The following is an 18,006-nucleotide window of genomic DNA, read 5'->3' on the forward strand; positions in this document are numbered from 1 at the left end:
AAAAACAAACCACAAAACCATGTGAAATAAAGACGATTAACCATTTCAGCACCGAGGACACGGACTAAACATGTGCACCGGATTTGTGGCGTGTTACCGGAGCTTCATATGACGTTTTCGTGATTTGATTCTAATGTCTGGATTCTCCACATGTAACAGACTTCACTGTCTGCCTAAAGATATTTACGAGATTTTTAAGAATGTCGTTCTCTCCCCCACCCTAATCTCAGACCCCCTAAACCGCTGTGACCCGCACCTTACCCGTCTATCATTCCCCTTAACCCCCCCGCACCTTATCAGTTTATCATTCCCCTTAACCCCCGCCCGCGTCTCACTCACACGCTCTGTGGTCAGCGCTGCTTCTGATTTGATAAAGGAGGTCGATTCTCGGGAACGTTCGTCCAATAAAAGGAGATTATTCTGAACTCGCCATTTTCTTTTTGCGCAGCTGGAGTAACGCGGCTCTCGAGCTACAAGCAGAATGTTAGTGGCTACGAGATTTAACCATAATACAGACACTCCGGTTCACCAACCCAGCCCGCAGCAACAAAAGGGTTAAAAGTACAGTTTGGGATTGATTGGGAAAGGTTAGTGAAGAGATTCTCTTACCGCTGCTGCGATTGCCGACCCAGACTTGTGGTTGATGGAGGCCAAAGTTACCGCGGCAATGAAGAAAAACAGGGCGCTGACCCCGAATTCACCAAATCCTACGCGAAAAGAAGACACGTGAGATTCTGGCGCATGTCTGCTTCATGACACTCCTTTCCATCCCCGCTCCTGTAATGTACATTTATATACATTATACTTTATTATATACATTTTCATGGCATAACCGCCAAAGGCCATGCTGTGCGTAAAAGAGCTGACATTCTGCTGGAGACGTAAAGCAGGTAGCCGAACAGGAACGGCTCGAGATTTTTGGGGTTCCGACCCAACAAATATTCTCTCAAGCCCCATCTTTAGTCGTAATAAATGCCACATCCTCAGATCGCGTTATTCTTTGTATTCATTTCTATTAAACGTGAAATAGAGAGGAACGCGTCTCTTACCTGTTCAGGTCTCTTCTGTCGAGGGGCCCCAAGCAGTTGCCGGAGTTGAGCAGGAAGCCGTCGGCAGTCGGACCGAAGCCAGCGCCAAGTCACTGTGCAGCCTTGAAAAGTTCCCTTTCTTCTCTACTCATGAGGCTGCAGGATAATGTTTTGCGCACTCCAGCTTCACACGCAGGCAGCAAAGTGAGCGACGAGTCCCTGAATCAGGCAGCGGCTCCCTTCTCGGGGCATTTTCTGCCGCCGTTCATACATTACGGCTCGTAATAAATGTTGGGTTACAGAGCTGCACAGAATAGGAAACATCAGTTATTGCATTAACCCAACCTACACCAAACAGCACGTTACAGTAAAAGCCGAGTGCAGAGAGATTTATTGAACTCACCGCGGGGTCCCAGTTGACGTGCGGCACCTTGGCGCGCAGGCGGAGGCTGAACATCACCAGCAGAACTCCGGTCACCACGAACTCCGAGAAATAGAGTCCCTCGCGGGGAAGCGCTCCATGATGCTCTCGATACAGATGGAGGAGAGAAGAGCCGGGAGCTGCAGACAGGAGACAGCGGAGATCAGACTGGCATTTACTAGAAACAGGGGGTCCAACTCCAGGCCCCGGGGGCCACAACCAGGCCAGGCTTTCTGGATATCCAGGACGGGCACTGGCAGCTCAGTGCAGTTGCTCTGAACATATTACATCATGTGTGTGTTCAGCGACCTCAAAATCCTGGTCTAGTTGTGGCCCTCGGGGAAATCCCGTGACTCGTTCTGCTCGTTTAACACATCGGGTGCCAGAGGTGAGTACCGTGTGTAAACACGCTACATGTATGTAAAATGTTCTGCAGCAGCACACGTCACACCCTCAAACCCGCATTTACTTTACCATTTAAAGCATTTCGTTATAAACTGCTTCTGTAGGGATTAACCCATAATAGCGGGTCGCCTTGTCTCGGTAACACCAGCGGTTTTTGTGCTGCTGAGGACATTATGATTGTTACAGCTTTAGGGGCTGTTGTCCTCCGGGGCTTTAATCCCACAAGAAACGTAGAATTCTTTGTAAAAATAACGAGTTCTGCGACATCCAGAATGGATCACGGAAACTTCATACGATGCTCCGGTAACGCGGCACGAATCCGGTGCACGTTTAGTCCCTGTCCTCAGTGCTGAAATGGTTAATTGATGACAATCCTACACTAGAGGGAACCGGAAAATATAAGATCCGAACCACCGATCCCGGACAGACTATCGACTGGTAAACCAGGACGGATCCGAACCGCATCACACACGGGTACATCTGCAAATGGCGTGTATACGATCCCGTGCGATCAACGGACAGACAGAGCACGAAAACAACAACAACTGTCCCCAGAAGCCGCTCTATTGGGGATCTCAGAATAAAAGCACTGACGGGGAACTATAAAAAAAAAAACCAAAAAAAAAAAAAAAAAACACAAACACAAAACCATGTGAAATAAAGATGATTAACCATTTCAGCACGGAGGACACGGACTAAACATGTGCACCGGATTTGTGGCGCGTTACTGGAGCTTCGTATGACGTTTCCGTGATTTGATTCTAATGTCTGGATTCTCTGCATGTAACAGACTTCACTGTCTGCCTAAAGATATAGACGAGATTTTTTAAGAATGCCGTTCTCTCTCCCGCTCCCCACCCCCCTAATCTCAGACCCCCTAAACCGCTGTGACCCGCACCTTACCCGTCTATCATTCCCCTTAACCCCCGCGTCTCACCCACACGCTCCGTGGTCATCGCTGCTTCTGATTTGATAAAGGAGGTCGATTCTTGGGAACATTCGTCCAATAAAAGGAGATTATTCTGAACTCGCCATTTTCTTTTTGCGCAGCTGGAGTAACGCGGCTCTCGGGCTACAAGCAGAATGTTAGTGGCTACGAGATTTAACCATAATACAGACACTCCGGTTCACCAACCCAGCCCGCAGCAACAAAAGGGTTAAGAGAGTACAGTTTGGGTTTGATTGGGAAAGGTTAGTTAAGAGATTCTCTTACCGCTGCTGCGATTGCCGACCCAGACTTGTGGTTGATGGAGGCCAAAGTTACCGCGGCGATGAAGAAAAACAGGGCGCTGACCCCGAATTCACCAAATCCTACGAGAAAAGAAGACGACACGTGAGATTCTGGCACATGTCTGCTTCATGAGACTCCTTTCCATCCCCGCTCCTGTAATGTACATTTATATATATTATACTTTATTATATACATTTTCATGGCATAACCGCCAAAGGCCATGCTGTGCGTAAAAGAGCTGGCAGTCTGCTGGAGACGTTCCCCGGCTGTCCTCCAGCCCTCCGATTCACGATGTGACCCAAAGACCAGCGCGATAATCTGCGGCCCGAGACGCTGGAAAAGATTCTAACAAGTCTCTGGTTTCTTAAAGCGATGCGGTATCCGCAGGATAGATAGTAGATGGACCAGACTCTAAACTAAGCCCTCACCTCTAGAACAACCCCGGTTAGTAACAAAATACCCCAAAACAAGGAAATTAAATGTAAAAATATTAGAAATAAGGGAGGGAAGAAGCATCACCAGCAACCAGCAGGGAAAAGAAGCTGTCGGTAGGAACCGACCTGCATCCCCCGGTGACCCAATAGATAAATATAGAAACCATCGAAGGGCCGGGAACCAGAAACGTCTTCCACGGACACAGGAACGCGCACACGACGCGGGGTAATAGAAGTAATTACCCCGGGCAGCAGATTTACCGGAAATGAGGCAGAATCTGCACAAGTTGAGTGACCCGGATGGCGGAGACTTCCCCACGGCTCAAAATGCCAGGCTGTTAATCCAATTGGCGATAGAGCGTTCGGAAATTCCAGAGACAGCCGCAGAGACTTCCAGAAGGACCGGGCTCGCTCTACATGAACAAAGACACCTTTTCAAACCCAGGGAATGCAGCGCAATCTCTCCCGTCGCCTGAGGAGATGGAAAGAATGTCGGTCAACCAAAATCCGGATTCTTGGGGAAAGCTGAAAGGACTTTGGGCGACAACCCAGGACGTAACGAAAGCCCCGCTTTATCCACGAATAATCACAGAAAGGGTTCCTAATGGACAGTCTGTCGCTCACTCAGGCATCTGGCGGAGGCGAGGGATTCCAGAAATGCTGACTTCAGGGACAGAAGATGGAGACAACGATTAAAGAGGAACACGAGACTGTAAAGCACCAGATTAAGGTCCCAAGGAACCATCTTGGAAATAGGACGAGGTCTAATCCAGACTAGAGCTTTAGAAAATACACCTGACTGCGGACAGGGAGACTGGTTCATATCCCAAAAAGTGCCGATGGCTGAAATACGGACCTTAATGGTAGAAGCTTAAATCAAGTTAGGAAGACATGGAGTAGCGGACAAACCTTTAGAGCTGCACCAAGAATGGAACCTCTTCCAGATTGTAACCTCAGAGAGCAGACGTGCTTGCGGTTTAAAAGAAGGGTCTCTAACTGAAGCGGAAATCCCTTCAGCCCAAAAAAAAGTTTCAGCATCCAAAATCTGCTGAAGAAGATGCAGAGATCTGGAACGGGCGGAGATGAAGACCGCATACAGATCCAGTTTGGCAGTCAGGAGCTATGAGGATAACCGAAGCCGATCTTGTTTGATATTTTGCAGAACCTCGGAAATCCCAGGTCTGGGATAAGACAATGAGATAGTCGAGGCTTCTGTCCCAACAATGCAAAACATAATTCTAGAGTGTTCTTAAGTGGGCCAGAGCCCAGGGAACTGCGTACCTTGCAGAAGCCATTTTGCCAGCCAAAGACCAAATGGATGAGCCTGAAACTAGAAATAAGTCTCTGCCTCCCAAGGAATCGCTATACCAAGAACCTTTTGATGAGACAAGAGGATAGGAACAAGATAAGCATCTTTAAGGTCTATGGAGACCAAGAAGTCGTTGATGCATAAAGTGTCCAGAACAGATTTTATAGTCTCCATCCTTAATCTGAAATAACGGACGTCTAATATAAGACTGAAACCGCTGTTGGGACCAGGAAAACCCGAGAGTAGATTCCAAAATTATTTTCTAGCTCAGGGATGGTATAATAATAGCCGGAAAGTCTTGGAACGGATTGATAGAGCACAGAAGAAAGGCACGTCTGGTCTGATCTTGGGGAAGGAGGCATCAGAAGCCAGTCTGGTCTGATACTAACAGGTAGCCTTCTGAAGAACCCCGGCCTTCCTCCTACTGGAATACAGGTGGCGTCCCACCCTTATGCCGAACCCTTAGGATCCTGGGGCTGTTTGGGAAAGGAATCCGTACAATCTTTTTTTGCCAAGGGAATGGCCTCTGTGTCCCCGCTCCCTGTGAGGCTTTGGGTGGCTGGAGCCATATCCCTGGTGCTGACCAGGAAGGTGCGGACGGAAAAGCTGAAATCTTTTCACCACTGTGAATACCTCAAAGAAAATCACCTGTAGTTCTTTCTAACTGGGATTCAAGATCTCCCCCAAACATGGATCTGCCCCTGAAAGGGATATTAAGTAGCCTATTCAACCATACAGCTCTTCTGACAGCAACAGAAAGCAGAAGCGCTGGCCGACATACTCATGGATTTGATAGAAGGATCACACAAGAAGTCCACGGCGAATTTGACGGCAGTGATACTCTTGATAATTTCTTCTTTAGAAGTCTTAGCAACGATGTTCTCCTCCGTCTGTGACGGCCAAGACCTGACAGCTCTGCCCACCGAAGCAGGAGATTCCTGGTTTGGAAGCCGAGGTGGAGGCTTCTCGATAGCCGCTCCATCTGATTAGAAAAACGAGAACCATCTTCTAGCGGCAAGGGGGTCTTATTCTGAAGCTTCCATGACTGCCGGATCCACTTCAGGTGCATCACAAACCTGATTAAAGCCATTCATCCGCCTTTCAGGTTGACCTCACTCACTAAGGGGGGGGGGGTCACACTTTGGAGCAACATCTTCATAAACATGCATAGTGCAGGAAAAACCAAAGAGCTTTCCCCTCTGATGCATCTCCCAGCTCCATAAATCCCTTTCCCCGCAGGATCCGTGTCAGCCAGACAGTAATACTACTAACACTAATACCAATACTACTAATACCACCAACACTACTACTAATACCACCAACACCACTAATACCACCAACCACTAACACTACTAATACCACCAACACTACTAATACCACCAACGCTAACAATACTAATGCCACTAACACCACCAACACTAATAATACCACAAACACCAACAATACTAATACCACCAACACTAACAATACTAATGCCACTAACACCACCAACACTAATACCAACACTGGCTTTAAATCAGGTTTGTGATGCACCTGAAGTGGATCCGGCAGTCATGGAAGTTTCAAAATAAGACCCCCTTGCCGCTAGAAGATGGTTCTCCTTTTTCTGATCAGATGGAGGAGAAGACAGAAGCGGTTATCGAGAAGCCTCCACCTCAGCTTCCAAAACGGGAATCTCCTCTGCTTCGGTGGGCAGAGCTGTCAGGTCTTGGCCGTCACAGACGGAGGAGAACATCGTTGCTAAGACTTCTAAAGAAGAAATTATCTAGAGTATCGCTGCCGTCCACCACTAATAATACCACAAACAATACTAATACCACCAACACTAACACTACTAATATCACCAACACCAACACTACTAACACCACTAATACCAGCAACACTACTAATGCCACCAACTACTAATACTGACAGATTTAAGTAACAGACGTTCTGTATAAGGCGCAGAAGTGGAGCAATTGGCAGGGATGGGGATACGGCTCCTGAATCTAAGACGAGACCAAACGACTGCTTAAGGTCCGAGTCTTTACAGCAGGAAAAACAGCAACTGAGAGGGTGGTAGATAAATTGAACTGCCCCCCAGAAGAAGTGGTAGCGGCAAAGAGAGAGAGAGAATGTAATACACTTCTGCTGGGAGGCTGCTCCACTAATCTACCACCCAACTTCTCAGCAGAGGTTATACAGCGAGGGGACGAGGATACGGCCCCTGAATCTGATTGATTAATGTCGGAGCGGTTATGCAGGAATAACGGGCGACTAGCCGGGGGCCGAACGACTCAGATGTGTCATTAAATTCTGTTTGTGTGACGAGCGGCTCCGTGAGTTTCCCGGCAGATCAGCCCCATCCCGACGTCGCCCGTTATTCCCTCTGTAAAGACTCCCACATTAACCAGTCGTTGGCCTCGTCTTAGATTCGGGGCCCCGTATCCCCGTCCCCTGCATGTTTAAGTTACTGTTCAGTCATTTGCCGTTTTGGGCATTTAATCAGGGCAAGAAAACTCACCTCAGCCTTCTGCTTAACGCTCTCTTCTCCCTCTTCTATTACCGCCCCGCGCATGAACAGAGGGGACGGCGACTAACCACCCGCCGGTGACGGATGAGCTACAGAAGAGATCCTCACCCGGCCGGTTAATCCGCGGAATAAATCGTCTTATGATAAAAGCTTCCAGTTTGGGGTAAAAGCCTTCTAATTACCCCGGCCCCTGCCGGCCCCATAAACCCCGTGTTTGGGACGGTATGGAGGGGAGTTTATGGCGTTGGAAGCAACGCCTTGGGACACGACGGCCCTTAATGTACAGTAACTGGTTAACCCCTTACACACCAGCGGCGTAATGTATTTACCCCACGAGGGCTGCAGTCATACTGACCAGTCCCATGCTTAATGCACAGATATGATTTATACAGGTTTAGGGGCTTTCTGTACATGGGGGTGTATTTGCCAGCACAGGAGCTTACACTTAAATCCCCCGATGCCTTCAGAATACAGAGCGATATCAGGGGTTAGCAGACGCCAGGTTTAGTGAATACAGCCCACCAGTAAGGTTTTGGATGTTTCTTTACGTTCCGATGTATTATGAAGCGCTCGCCCCAGGAGCGGGCCCTGCACAATGTATAGTAAAATCAGCAGCAACGCTCAAGCGATCTGTCCGCAGAAGCTGTGGGTTATTTGACACAACAGAGGTTTACAGTAAAGCTGAGCCCCCAATCCCATCACTCCCAGCACTATGAACGTTATTTTGTGGCAGAAGAGTAGATTTTAGTAAATGACAATAGGAGGAAAGGATTTGGGGATTGTGGGATTTCTGTATAAGGAGCGATTCTGGTGCAGAATGTAGAAGTGGAGCAATTGGCAGGAACGGTGTATTGGTTGCTATGGTGATTGCTCCACTTTTACCACCAGAAGCGCTATTTATCCATAATGCTCTGGAAATGGAGCGGAGGAAGCATCGGACAGATTTCTACCCCCGGGGTCTTTAAGCAATGGCGGCTATCATTGGGGGGCATTTCTATTGGGGGGGTGAGAAATAAATGTAGAAGCAGCAGATTTGCGTGCAGGGAAGGAACGGGCGTTCTGTATAAGGAGCGATTCTGGCGCAGAATGAAGTGGAGTAATTGGCAGGAACGGTGAATTGGTTGCTATGGGGATTACTCCACTTTTACCACCAGAACTATCACTTATACAGAACGCCGACGGCCTCATGTAATCCGGAGCGTACGGGGAGGAATTATGAAAATCACCTGTAAACCGGTCGTCCGCTTCACACTCCCTCCGCTGGGACCCCCGGGGTAAATAACCCCATTATTGGGTAACGCAGACTGCTTTTTACTTGGGGGGATTCTTTATCGTTCTCCATCTTACTGGAATTTCTCTTGTTTTAGGAAATCTCCCCTCAACTCCGCCTGGACACACAGGAACCCCGCGTTATAATTCCTCCCCAGCCGGTATCCGCTGCGTGTGACACCGCGCCAGAGACAGACAGCACGGTAAAGCTTCCCGGTAACGTATCCCGAGGGCGTGTGCATGTACCGTGTTACACCATTTAACAGTATTAACCCCTCGTATGCCACAAACTCTAAAACAGACCATCATCGGGCAATAAGGGAGCAGCAAGCAAACCCATGCTATTCCTCCCCAAGGGCCCCGCAGAATACGAGTTCCACATCTGTATAAACAGCTCAGCAACAGCCACCCCGGAGCCGCAGCCGGCGGGTTTTATTTCCTCGCCTGACGATGGAAACCCGACACGGTCGGCAGATTTCTAGATGGCAGCAAAACAGGCAAATTACAGCTTCTGCCCCTTCATTAACCCCGAAGCTGCTGATGCAAACAGCAAAGCATCGGCTCAGCGGGAAGAGCAGTCATTGTTTCAGCCAGAAATGCGATCTCCGTTACATAACATCTATACATATACACACACACACACATTATATCATATTACATAACACCCATATATTATATACACCCCCGTAATATCACAATACATAACACGCATATAAACCCACATTATATCCCATTACATAACGCGCATATACAACCCGTAATATCACAATACACAACGTGCATACAACCCCCTTTATATCATATTACATAACGCCAATATACAACCACGTTATATCACATTGCATAACATGCATGTAGACCCACGTAATATAGAAAGCGCATATACACCCACGTAATGTCACACTACCCAACGCGCATGTACACCCACGTTATATCACACTACATTACAAAAACGCGCATATACAAACGCGTTATATCACACTACATAACGAGCATACACCCACGTTATAACACCCATATACACCCACGAAATATCACATTACATAAAGCGCATACACACCCACGTTATATCATATTACATAACATGCATGTACACCCACGTAATATCACACTGTATAACGCCCATATACACCCATGTAATATCACACTACATTACAAAACGCACATATACACCCATGTAATATCACAACGCACATATACACCATGTTAGACAACATTGAACAGCACTCAGTTGTGAGATGGCGCAGGAGCCAGAATACCACCAAGTCCTTCAATAAATCCAAAAAATAAAGAAGCAGGAATCCGCACTCAAATGGTAAGGCGAGTTTATTTCATTCAGGCTGCGTGCAATAAACTCACCTTACCATTTAAGTGCCGATTCCTGCTTCTTTATTTTGGAATTATATTACACGACGCACATATACACACACACACTACATGACGCGTATATACACCCACGTAAAATAACCTTACATAACGCGCATATTTCCGTATATTTTGTGTACAGATGCAGGAATATGCATTTTCACGAGGAGCACCAATATAATACTAATACTAATAATAAATATAACAAGAGATGCAGCAAGCAGATAAAATGTGAATCAGGAGCTCGGAGCCGTATGTAAAGCAGGTAGCCGGACAGGAACGGCTCGAGATTTCTGGGGTTCCGACCCAACAAATATTCTCTCCAGCCCCATCTTTAGTCGTAATAAATGCCACATCCTCAGATCGCGTTATTTTTTGTATTCATTTCTATTAGATGTAAAATAGAGAGGAACGCGTCTCTTACCTGTTCAGGTCTCTTCTGTCGAGGGGCCCCAAGCAGTCGCCGGAGTTGAGCAGGAAGCCGTCGGCAGTCGGACCGAAGCCAGCGCCAAGTCGCTGTACAGCCTCGAAAAGTTCCCTTTCCTCTCTACTCATGAGGCTGCAGGATAATGTTTTGCGCACTCCAGCTTCACACGCAGTCGGCAAAGTGAGCAACAAGCCCCTGAATCAGGCAGCGACTCCCTTCTCGGGGCATTTTCTGCCGCCGTTGATACATTACGGCTCATAATAAATGTTGGGTTACAGAGCTGCGCAGAACGCTCTCATAGGAGACATCAGTTATTGCATTAACCCGACCTGCACCAAACAGCACGTTACAGTAAAAGCCGAGTGCAGAGAGGATTTATTAAACTCACCGTGGGGTCCCAGTTGACGTGCGGCACCTTGGCGCGCAGGCGGAGGCCGAACATCACCAGCAGAACTCCGGTCACCACGAACTCCTAGAAATAGAGTCCCCCGCGGGGGAAGCGCTCCATGATGCTCTCGATACAGATGGAGGAGAGAAGAGCCGGGAGCTGCAGACAGGAGACAGCGGAGATCAGACTGGCATGTACTAGAAACAGGGGGGTCCAACTCCAGGCCCCGGGGGCCACAACCAGGCCAGGCTTTCTGGATATCCAGGACGGGCACTGGCAGCTCAATGCAGTTGTTCTGAACATATTACATCATGTGTGTGTTCAGCGACATCAAAATCCTGGTCTATTTGTGGCCCTCGGGGGCTGGAGTTAGACACCCCTGGATATAAATGATATGCATTAGATATAACGTGTGGCAGATAACTGTAGACGGCGTCCGTCCCGTAATCCGCTCAGCAAACAACCGCTTACGGGGCGGACGGCGGCTGCAGTTATCTTCCGGCTCGAGTCCAATATTCTAGGATTTATTCGTTTTTAGTGGTTTTCGGATTCTAGTTTTTGGAAACATTTCTTTCCGACGGACCTGACGATCCAAGCCGAGGAAGTTGGGTTTAGGAGTTCAGGTCCTGCGGTTCTTCGAGGGGTTAAATACGACTGCTGCCCCCCCCCCCGGGGTTTAATAAACTGGGGCAGCAGATAAGGTTCTTCTGCAGACAGACGAAGAGACAGAAGTGACGTTTATCATTAAACTAAATCCCAGACCCGTTAGGAGGCCGCTACCTAAACTGCGCTCAAGGCTCCCGTGGGGCTGCCGGCACCGTCCGGAAGGGCCAGGACTAGAATAAAGCGACACCAAGGAGATCGGCTTCTCTGTGTACCTGCCGACTTTCCTCCAAGCGTCCGTAAAGGCTCGAGTACTTACCGCGTATCGCCCTGTACGGGCGCCGAGCAGAAACGGCTCTGCATGAAAGGCTTAACTGCTTTTAAATGGCATTTACCTTCTAAACGGGGCGAAGACGCGGCCTTCTGTGTGTCCGTCCGCCGAGACACTAACGGGCCGAGCGATTCTGGAAATACGCCGCTTCTCACGAAAATATTCCGTATTAACGAGGAAATCCCCAGAAAGAGTTTCCTGCGGGTCCTCATTTCATTCTGTACATGGGGGTGTATTTGCGAGCACAGGAGCTTACACTTCAATCCCCCGATGCCTGCCCTTTAGAATACAGAGTGACATCAGGGGTTAGCAGACGCCAGGTTTAGTGAATACAGCCCACCAGTAAGGTTTTGGACGTTTCTTTACGTTCCGATGTATTATGAAGCGCTCGCCCCTGTGAGCGGGCCCTGCACAATGTATAGTAAAATCAGCAGCAACGCTCAAGCGATCCGTCCCGGGAAGATGTGTGTTATTTGACACAGCAGAGGTTTACAGAAAAGCTGAGCCCCCAATCCCATCACTCCCAGCACTATGAACGTTATTTTGTGGCTGGTTATGGAGGTTTTGGGGCAGAAGAGTAGATTTTAGTAAATGACAATAGGAGGAAAGGATTTGGGGATTGTGGGAAAGAGTCATCAATCTGACACCCTATGCTTTTACTGCGGGTGCCACATACACCCACGTTATATCACGCTACATAACACGCATATACACCCACGTTATATCCCACTACATAACACGCATATACACCCCCGTTATATCCCATTACATAAACGCCCATATACACCCACGTTACATCACACTACATAACACGGATTAAACGCCCATATACACCCATGTTATATCACATTGCATAACGCGCATATACACCCACGTTATCCAACATTACATAACGCCCATATACACCCACGTTTTATCCCATTGCATAAACGCACATATACACCCACGTTATCTAGCATTACATAACGCCTATTTACACCCACGTTATATCCCATTGCGTAAACGTGTATATACACCCACGTTACATCACACTACATAACACGCATATACACCCACGTTATATCACACTACATAACGCGCATATACACCCCCGTTATATCCCATTGCATAAACGCCCATATACACCCACGTTATATCACGCTACATAACGTGCATTAAACGCCCATATACACCCATATTACATCACATCCCATATCGCTCATTAAACGTCCACATACACCCATATCACATTGCATAAACGCCCATATACACCCACGTTATATCACACTACATAACGCGCATATACACCCACATAATATCACACTGCATAACGCCCATATACACCCCCGTTATATCTCATTACATAAACACCCACGTAATATCACACTACATAACGCGCATAAACGCCCACGTTATATCACATTACATAACGCCCATATACACACAAACATTATATCATGCTACATAAAGCGCGCATAAACGCTCATATACACCCACGTTATATCCCATTGCATAAACGCGCATATACACCCACGTTATATCACGCTATATAACACGCATATACACCTACGTTATATCACGCTACATAACGCGCATAAACGCCCATATACACCCACGTAATCACATTACATAACGCGCATATACACCCATATTACATCACATCGCATAAAGCGCATAAAACACCCATCTACACCCACGTTATCTATTACATAACGCCCACATTACATAATGCCCATATACACCAACGTTATATCCCATTGCATAAACGCGCATTTACACCCACGTTACATAACGCTCATATACACCCATGTTATATCACACTACATAACGCGCATAAACACCCACATACACCCCCATTACATCACATCGCATAAAGCGCATAAAACGCCCATATACACCCACGCTACCTAACGTTACATAACGCCCATATACACCGTTATATCCCATTGCATAAACGCGCATATACACCCCCGTTATATCATGCTACACAACGCCCATATACATCCCCGTTATATCCCATTGCATAAACGCCCATATACACCCCCGTTATATCCCATTGCATAAACGCCCATATATACCCACGTTATATCACATTGCATAAAAACACACATATACACCCCCGTTATATCACACTACATAACACTCATATACACCCCCGTTATATCACACTACATAACACTCATATACACCCACGTTATATCCCACTACATAACGCCCATATACACCCCCGTTATATCCCATTGCATAAACGCCCATATACACCCACGTTATATCACATTGCATAAACGCCCATATACACCCACGTTATATCACATTGCATAAAAACACACATATACACCCCCGTTATATCACACTACATAACGCGCATATACACCCCCGTTATATCCCATTACATAACGCGCATATACACCCATGTTATATCCCATTACATAACGCGCATATACACCCACATTATATCACACTACATAACGCGCATTAACGCCCACGTTATATCACATTACATAACGCCCATATACACACAAACGTTATATCACGCTACATAAAGCGCGCATAAACGCTCATATACACCCACGTTATATCCCATTGCATAAACGCGCATATACACCCACGTTATATCACGCTATATAACACGCATAAACACCCATATACACCCACGTTACATAACGCGCATATACACCCACGTTATCACGCTACACAACGCGCATAAACGCCCATATACACCCACGTAATCACATTACATAACGCGCATATACACCCATATTACATCACATCGCATAAAGCGCATAAAACACCCATATCCACCCACGTTATCTATTACATAATGCCCATATACACCCACATTATATCCCATTGCATAAACGCGCATTTACACCCACGTTACATAACGCTCATATACACCCATGTTATATCACACTACATAACACGCATAAACACCCAAATACTCCCATGTTATATCCCATTGCATAAACGCCCATATACACCCACTTTATATCATGCTACACAACGCGCATAAACGCCCATATACACCCACGTAATCACATTACATAACGCGCATATACACCCATATTACATCACATCGCATAAAGCGCATAACACCCATATCCACCCACGTTACATATCGTGCATATACACCCATGTTATATCACACTACATAACGCGCATAAATGCCCATATACACCCCCATTACATCACATCGCATAAAGCGCATAAAACGCCCACATACACCCACGATACCTAACGTTACAAAACGCCCATATACACCGTTATATCCCATTGCATAAACGCGCATATACACCCCCGTTATATCACGCTACACAACGCCCATATACACACACGTTATCTAGCATTACATAAACGCCCATATACACCCACGTTATATCCCATTACATAAACGCCCATATACACCCACGTTATATCCCATTACATAAACACCCACGTTATATCACATTACATAAACGCCCATATACATCCACGTAATATCCCACTGCATAAAACGCGCATATACACCCACGTTATCTAGCATTACATAACGCCCATATACACTAACAGTCCAGGCAGACGCTGCTAAATTAAACTATGCATTATGCAGGGCCTGCGGGGCTCTCTCTGCAGGAGAAGCTCGCTGGAGTCGGCCCTTCATAATCCAGAGTAATATCAGTAAATCAGTGAAAATCTTCCACCCCCAGCATAATGCATACACTGCCCTGTCATATGTATAAATAATAGCCTTTGTCTAAAATGAGAGGCTCAGAAGTAATGCAAGAAGTTCTACTTTACTGAGTGGGTGGTAGATAAGTGGAACAGCCTCCCAGCAGAAATGTATTACATTCTCTCTCTCTTTGCCGCTACCACTTCTGCTGGGTGGCAGTTCCACTTATCTACCACCCACTCAGTAAAGTAGAACTTCTTGCATTACTTCTGAGCCTCTCATTTTAGACAAAGGCTATTATTAATACATATGACAGGGCAGTTTATGTGACGTTTCTTCCTCGTCTATGAGAGCCGTCTGATCGATATTCCTTCTGTAAGCACTCGGTCGTTGGTCTCGTCTTATATTCAGGAGCCGTATCCCCATCCCCTGCATGTTTACATCCCCTCACTCTATAACCTCTACCACTTCTGCTGGGAGGCTGTTCCACTTATTTACATTCCATCACTGTATAAACTACTTAGAAATAGGGTGGTAGATAAGTGGAACAGCTCCCAGCAGAAGTGGTACAGGTTATAGAGCGAGGGAATATAAACATGCAGGGGACGGGGATACGGCTCCTGAATAGAAGACGAGACCAACGACCAAGTGCTTACAGAAGGAATATCGAGCGGACGGCCTGACGGCTCTCATAGACGAGGAAGAAACATGGAACCCCTGACAATGCGTATTTTATAGCGGTTTGTAATAACGGGATAAACACATAGTTTAGAAGAGAAGGAAGCCGGGCATCGGCTGTAAGGAGCCTCCGAATGCACATTCCAGGGTTAACCCCGAGCCGGCCGGATCATCCCAAAACCCCTCTGTCGCTTCCAATGCACTCCTACAGGGGCATTTAATCCCCACGGGGTCTCCACTGCGTAACCCCGGGGGCAGCAGTAATTAAATACCCCGTCTCCTATATTACACACTAAATGGCAGGGGTGAAAAGGTGAGGCCCCTGCACCTGTATGACAAACACTACTCATTGTTAAAGGGAAAGCCCCCACATCTGGTTTTAGTACTTTCTATACTTCTGGCTACTGGTTTTCTCCCAGTTTAAACAGGGTTTGATTTCTCTACCCACAGCGGGCAATGTGTATAAAGAATAACTCCGGTGCAGCGGCAGAAGTGGAGCAATCCCCATAGCAACCAATGGAACGTTCCTGCCGATTGATCCGCTTTAACCGTTTGCGCCGGAATCCTTCTTTATGCACAATGGGCGCTGTTTGATAGAAAAAAAATCCCTATTAAAAAATGGAGAAAAACCCAAAACTGATCGTTTAAGAAATGTCTTTAATCAGAGTTAACCCTTTGTTACCCGGCTCCGTGGGCTGCTGTATGATCCCAGCGGGTAACTCGGCACTTTTGGGGTTAATTTCCTCGTTATTGTCTCCCGAGCGGCACCTGAGCGGTTCGGCTTCCAGGGCCGTATTTAAGGGGCTACAGAAACCCAACCCGGCCTTTAGGCGGTCAGTAGAGCGCGTGGACCCGGAGCGCACGGAGGCCTCCCGAGGAGAGATCCCGACCGGCAGATAGAGCGGCTTCTCACAGGTAACCCGAGCGGCACCGACTCTCCGCCCGGATCATCAGCTCGATATATACCGGATCACATCCATGCTTACGGGTTATCGCTTTTCTCTTACAGGGGCCGCCGACGGCGCAGATACCGGCGCGGGAGATCCCGGGAGCCAGGTAAGATAACGCTTATATCTGTATGCCGGGATGTATAGAATATAATATAATATATACACACAGAATATATACAGCACACTCACCCGATGCATAAACGCCAAACCAGACATTGCGTTTCATTACAGTTTAAAAATCCCACACGGCGTCTGCGCTTCTCATAAATACCGAGGAAAGTAACGGCTGGAGCACGCAGGGTGGGTCCCCACATCCAATCAATTACCCAGCAAGGGTGGGATCCACCGGATCAATTAAACAATTACCCCAGGGTGGGTCCACCAGACACCTGCGCCGTAATTCGGGTCCCAGGCAGGGTTAAATTGAAACTCCCCGGGAAAAAGAACTCGCTTTTTTGCCTTAAAAATAAGTTGGTTCCAAGTTTATTTCCCGGACTGAACCATCTGCACCTGGAGGGCGGGACGGCCCCCTTTATACCCGATACTCTTCCCCCCTCTGTAGCAGTAGAGCGGACGAGCACTCAGAACACAAACTCGTTTATTACCGGATACCGAACCCTCATGTACCCCAATCTCTTACCACTTGTGTGCATTTTAGGATGTATTCCAGGTCCCAGATGAAGCCTCTTATCCCCGGTCTCTGCATTGCAGGCTCTGTGGCGGGCTGGTGAGGGCTGCTGGTCCCGGATACCATGGAAGCCGTAGAAGCCTCAGGCTGCAACTGGCGCGCATACCCACGAGTTCGTGCCGGCTGAGGAGCATGCAGCGAGCCCCAGGCGGGGTAGGTGCCGGCTGAGGAGAATGCAGCGAGCCCCAGGCGGGGTAGGTGCCGGCTGAGGAGCATGCAGCGAGCCCCAGGCGGGGTAGGTGCCGGCTGAGGAGAATGCAGCGAGCCCCAGGCGGGGTAGGTGCCGGCTGAGGAGCATGCAGCGAGCCCCAGGCGGGGTAGGTGCCGGCTGAGGAGCAT

General features: G+C 47.7%; 1 pseudogene; it reads right to left on the reverse strand.

Moving 5' to 3' along the window:
• Positions 1 to 354: 354 nt before the first annotated feature.
• LOC128504311 (CKLF-like MARVEL transmembrane domain-containing protein 4) lies at positions 355 to 18,006 on the reverse strand (annotated as a pseudogene).

This window comes from Spea bombifrons, chromosome 9, assembly GCF_027358695.1.
Source record: "Spea bombifrons isolate aSpeBom1 chromosome 9, aSpeBom1.2.pri, whole genome shotgun sequence".
Classification (NCBI taxonomy): Eukaryota; Metazoa; Chordata; class Amphibia; order Anura; family Pelobatidae; genus Spea; species Spea bombifrons.